Genomic DNA, 6,148 nt, shown 5'->3' on the forward strand with positions numbered 1-6,148 from the left:
CTCTTCTTTAGGAAGAGTCAACCACCTTCCTAAAAAGAGTCCTTTAGACTCTTCTTTAGGAAGGTGGTTGGAGCGTTGGAAGACTATGGAAAACGAATGAAACTGTAGCACATGAGACTCTAAAACTGTTGGTAGCTATCCTTCACGAGGATCATTAGCAACTTAGAGTCAATCGCATTTTTTTTTAAACTGAAGACGATAGGCGGGTTAGCATATATGCATAATGCTCGTATTGTCTTCACCATATCCATCTGTCCGTCCTTATGTAATAAGTTGACTCCCAGGCAATGGAAATTTTACATTCAGGATTTTTAGGAAGCTTTTGATGTGAAAGCAGCTATGGTGGCACTAGAGCTAAATCGATTGGTAACGAAATTTTCTTACGTAACGGAAATGGCGCAATTAATTGTTAACGAATTTTTTTACCGAAACGAGGCTCTTTACGTCACTTTCTAAGTGGAAGAGTAATAACGGGTAATAATATTATGCAAGAATAAAATGCAGATTTTAATAAAATCTGCTTCTCAAGATTTTGATCAACATCAACCTTCTAAGTAGGTTAAGTTAGTTTCGATCAAACCGTTCAAAAATGTAAACGGTTTTATACTAGTGCCGCCATAGATGTTTTCACATAAAACAAAACATCTTTCGTGTGTATAGGGTACACGCTGCTTTTTTTTTTCTTGAACTATCCAAAATTTCTCTAAAATCGGACTAATAAAAATCCGACAGTTGTTATTTCTTTGTCTATCCGCAACTCACCCTCAAGCGGATGCATTTTCATCAAAATTTTATATTTCGATATTTTAGGACGGTTTGTTGAGCTTTCCCATATTTCAGTTATTATTATTTTGCTTTCATAAGTGTCACACACGCTATCTGTATACTGTGATGCAGCTGAAGCAGTGGATATTATGTTGTTTCCCGTGCCCTGGTTGTTTGAATGAATGGGCAATGTGCAGATGGGCAAAAACGAAATGCATTCCGTTCACGCATAAAAGCCATTGCTTTTTGATCTATTTTGTTATAAATAATGAATTATTACTATTTTCTGAAGTGCCTTAAATACTATATTTCAGGTGCATACAGGTGCGTACAACTTCTTTTTGTTTATTTCCAATGAACGGTATGTAAGTTTAAAGATTCCAATTTAATTATTAAAATGAAGTGGTATATTTTAATTCTTGCTCAAAACTAATATAATGAAATCACTACAGTTTTTTCTATAGCCGGGAAAGAACAACTTCATTTGCTGTTTTATGGTTGTCATGGTGTCCTCCATGTTGAGAACTCGGGCGGTAGTGTAGCTTTGGCATTTGCAAATTTCAGGAGTTTTCATTTAAACCTATTTTTTTTTAACTTAATAGAATAAATCTTTCTTATTTGTTTAACAAAACATGTATTTATTTATTATTTTTTTTTTGAGTACTGTATAGTCATATGCTTATTTTTTTTTCTAAGCTTGTTAAAGAAATACAATTTTTATAATAATGAAATATTATGATTTCTTCTTTGTGTAATAACCGACAGGAGCAGTTCGTGGCACGTTTCGAATTATTTAACTTCTCATTATACACTCTCTGATCACTGAATTATGGCAACTTACTGAATACCGCGTTGGGCCACCTTTCGTGTTGATAACAGCCGCTATTCGCTTAGGTATTGACTCCACTAGGCGCTCGAAGACGTTCGTAGGGATCTGCAGCCATGCTGTCTGCAAGCGATGATGGTTGAGCGTCCATACGCCTCAGTTCACGATCCAAAACATCCCACAGGTGTTCAATTGGATTGAGGTTAGGCGAATTTCAAGACTCATCGAGATGATTAATATCTTCACTGTGTTCTTCAAACCACTCGTCCACAGTGCTGGCCCGATGACAAGGCACATTATCATCTTGGAAGATCCTGTTTCTCTCAGAAACAAACAAAATCAACATGGCAGGATGCCAAGGTCTCCTAAGAGCTGCTGGGTAGACCTCACCAATGTCTGCGCGGACAGCACAATGGAATCGTCACCGTTCTCGCCATGCTGGGTGGAAAAGGCCCTGGTTCGATTCCCGTCGATGACACGAGGATCTTTTATGGACTTTTTTCACTCCGTGGTTAAGTTAGTCGGTCTCAGGCGTAGATAGCAAGATTTTACCCCCAGAAACCGGGGTTTTTCTTTCAGAAAAGCAGAAAAATCGACCAGAGAACGCACACAATTTACAGACGTAATATATATGGGTAGCTGACGTAACTTTCAGAGCCAAATGTAATAGTTTTAGACCTCACCAGAGAAATGGTGAAATCTACTGGCAATAAAGCATGCCCCATATTCCATATTAAGCAACCACTGCGACTTGCCTGGATAGGTGGGCACCATGTAAGGATGGATCAGTGGATTCGTGTTGCATCAGACATTTGGACTCAGCCGACCAGTACACTCGTTTCCAATCCTCTAGTGTCCTACCAGAGAGTAATTGACACTGCAGCATTCGGATTCAACGATGATTAGTGAGGAGAGGGTATCTCTTACGTCGTCTGCTATAGAAACATCTGAGTTTGTGGCGCATCGTCATTTGTGATGTTATTCTTGCATTCCCCATATTGTATTGCGATGTGAGCTGTCGTGACCGTACAATGCGCTGAACTCTTCGCATTGTACGGTACAATGCGCTGAACTCTTCGCCTCACCATGAATATCCACCTTTGCGTAATCCTTTATAGTTCTGTCGATTTGAGGCGGTATGAGCCATTTGACACCATTCTTTGCACACCTTAACTACAGTATGTGGTAAGCAACCGAGGAGACATGCCGTTTCTGATATGGAAGCACGAGGTCCCACAATCATGCCCTTTTGAACTAAAATCCATGATTTCGTTACTATGTCCCATAACTGTTACCCTATTACTTTAATTAAGTTTATACTGATAAACTTGGTCAATTTTATTACAGTGGTTGATTAGAGCTAGTAAGGCCTTGGCGCTAAGGCCATGAGGCAACATACACACATTATAATAATCCAGCAATATTGAAGCAATCACTGGTAAGCGCAGTGGCCAAAATTTCACCGAACACTCTACAGCAACAGATGAGCAAAATGGTTGATTGAAGTCGTTGAAGTCGACTGGAGGAAGAATCGCTCCCTAGAGACATTCAGTCTCTTTAGAACTTCACTTTTGACCATAGTCTTCTTCTTCGTCTTCTATGATTTCCATGATTTTCATTAATTAAAGATATTTTGATTTTCTCTTTAGCTATCTATATTATCCAAGAGAGATCACCTATGCGCAGTCGAAAAGTCTTTGCTCCCCCAGTATATTTTATTATGTGAATGTTCGAGAAAAGTTCACTCAAAGCAAAAATAAACAGAACAAGCACATTTAGAATCTATTTTAAAATAGGTGCCATCACAGTATAACCTAGAGAGATGTCAAAAACTCTTTTCATATACGGTATCCGCAATCCAACAACAAAATTTGAAAAACATGTTTATCTGAACAAACTAATTTAAATGAAAATAATGATGCAATTTTTCATTAGCATAATAAGAATAAGAAACTTAGAAATATAATAGTAAAAGGAAAATTAAATCCAATAAGGGCCAACGTGGATATTCATTTATTTGCTTTTTTATATGTTTTAATTTTTTATCAGATAATCGTTAATACCACATATATGCTATCCTTAGATATCTGTTGTGGTACTGACAGAGTATGGTTTAAAATCGAAAACTTAATATATACCATAATCACAATGGGATTGAATGATCCAAGAAAGAAACTCCTAAAGATTTCTGAGTACGGTTGTAAATTTGGGTCGCCATCTCCCAAAATAACCCAGAGTTTAATTTGCACAATTTGGGCATTTCGAGCTAGTTTTCAATTGATGCTATAAAAATCTTCTCATGGGCAGTCAGGAATACGAATCGTTATCGAAATGAACACCTATGTGTTCATTTTCATTAAGATTCATATTTCTGTTATATTCCTTCATGTAAATGAAGAAAATTTACGTTCGTATAATTCCCCCAGTGCAACTTAGCAGGTTTGTCGAAGCTGCCAAGAAATCATACAGTACAGCATTCCTAACAGACGTGGTATGGGATGGGGCTTCATCCTGTAGAAATAAACATGGATCTAGGAGTATATAAAAGAACTGCCACATCGTAGGAAGCAGAAAATTGTCGAAATGTCAAGGTCTACCTTAACATTAGATATCATTACAAACATCGCTACTCCATCACCCCACCTCCGAAATTTATTGTTTGCACAATAACTTCGTGGACTCCATGGACTAATTACGAGGCTTATTGAACTCTGAAGGCGAGAGCACTGATTGCGGTTGGTAAAGTCTGACTTATGCTTTGCATCACCTTTAGGAAAATCATGGCTGTGAAGCTCCCAAGTGTTCAGGCAGACATGAATCTCTGGTGACCCCTTAAACCCCAGGTTGACGATTTGCAGGGATGTTTGAGGAAATTGTCAAACTATCTTTTCGAGTACCTTCTGGACAATGGAGTGAATTTCCGTGGTCTTCTTCTGCATACGGTGTTGGTACCGTCATGCTTTTATTTAATGAAAACATCAATGGACGAATTTGGATTGTGCAGGCTGCCATAAACTGCACAAAGTGAAAAGCGAGCAATCTGGCATTCGACAACAATACTCCTCTCTAAACCAGTCAGCTCAGAACTACGAGCTATGTGGAGGCCATCTAATGAATTGGCTGATAGCCTTCCTTACGCCTTCATGGGTAGCACAGTTGTTAGACTTGCCGTCCTCCTCACACCTGTTGGAAAAGCCCTGAGTTCGAGCCCATCGATGACATGAGGAGTTTTGATGGGCCTTTTTCATAACATGACTGATTTATTCGGTTTCAGGCGAGAGTAGCATAGTTTTTCCTTCAGAAAACTCTGGTTTTTCGTCCAGCAAAACAGAAAATCGAACACACAACATACACGCAACTTACAGACAGTATATACGGAGCAATATGGCCTTAGTCGGTGATGCTTCTTAAAACCCCACTATAATAACAACAGCCTCCCTTATATACCTGTCTGAGTCATTCGTTGAATCGGGAACTATGAAAACGGGGGTATCTGTGTACAATTTGGATGAGAGTGTATAATGAATGTGTTCGTTGAAGTTTATTTAATTTACATATGAAAATAAAATAATTCATACTGTTCTCAAGAAAATTATTCTACGTGTAATTTTATTTTTATGTCAATTAAATGAATAGGAATCAATTGTTATTAACTCAGAGTTATGCTTTCAGTATAAAATGTAGAACTATTCATCATAACTGATCACTTGTTAAACTGCATCCACATTACTAATTAGGATTTCTTTCGATGTTTTCTTTCAGCAATCATCAGTCGTCTATCTCTTCTGAAGATGATCTACGCATGCAATCCTAAGTAGACAGAACATCATGCGTAAAGAAACCCAGAGATATTTTTATAATTTGTAATCAACTTAATTCGAATAAATATTACATAATTATAAACTTTATAACCATAGTTCCCGGATATTTTATGAGATGGGCCTTTGAAAGAAAATCCTGATGTAATTTTACTTTCCAGCAAACCACAGAAATTAATTCAGTACGTATCCTCTTTAACGGATATTAAATGAGAAATACTGTTTCTTATAAAAGTGAACACAGATATTTTTTACATTTATATATTTTAATTCAAGTTATCAGTGGATTTACTTTGCTAGCAGATAAAATGTTTAATGAACATTACATTCAGCGTCCAATTTTACTAACTTGCAATGTCTGATACATCGTGAGGTTTTGAACACGTGAGTAGGTTTATATGTTCTATGCGAATGGCCAAATTTCCAGCAGTTGCAGAAATTATATTGTAGATATGACCCAAAGCCAAACTGTTATATTAGGATTACCCGGTAATTCTTACATATATGTAGATGAGACATAATGGATAAACGTGGAGACCCCACGATATTTGAACGTCCCAATATTTGTAGGTGTCTGGAGACCCAGTGCAAGAATTTCATAAATAGCAGAAATAGTTTGGAGTTCAAAATGCGACAGCAGTGGCAGGACACAAATCGTGACTAAAACTAGTAACTGTTATGCAACTATTTTGTACTTGGTCCCTAAAACTTATATTTTTATCCCATTTATTTCATTTTT

Source organism: Mastigoproctus giganteus, chromosome 7, assembly GCF_048544385.1.
Source record: "Mastigoproctus giganteus isolate SK-2022 chromosome 7, ASM4854438v1, whole genome shotgun sequence".
In the NCBI taxonomy this organism is placed as follows: domain Eukaryota; kingdom Metazoa; phylum Arthropoda; class Arachnida; order Uropygi; family Thelyphonidae; genus Mastigoproctus; species Mastigoproctus giganteus.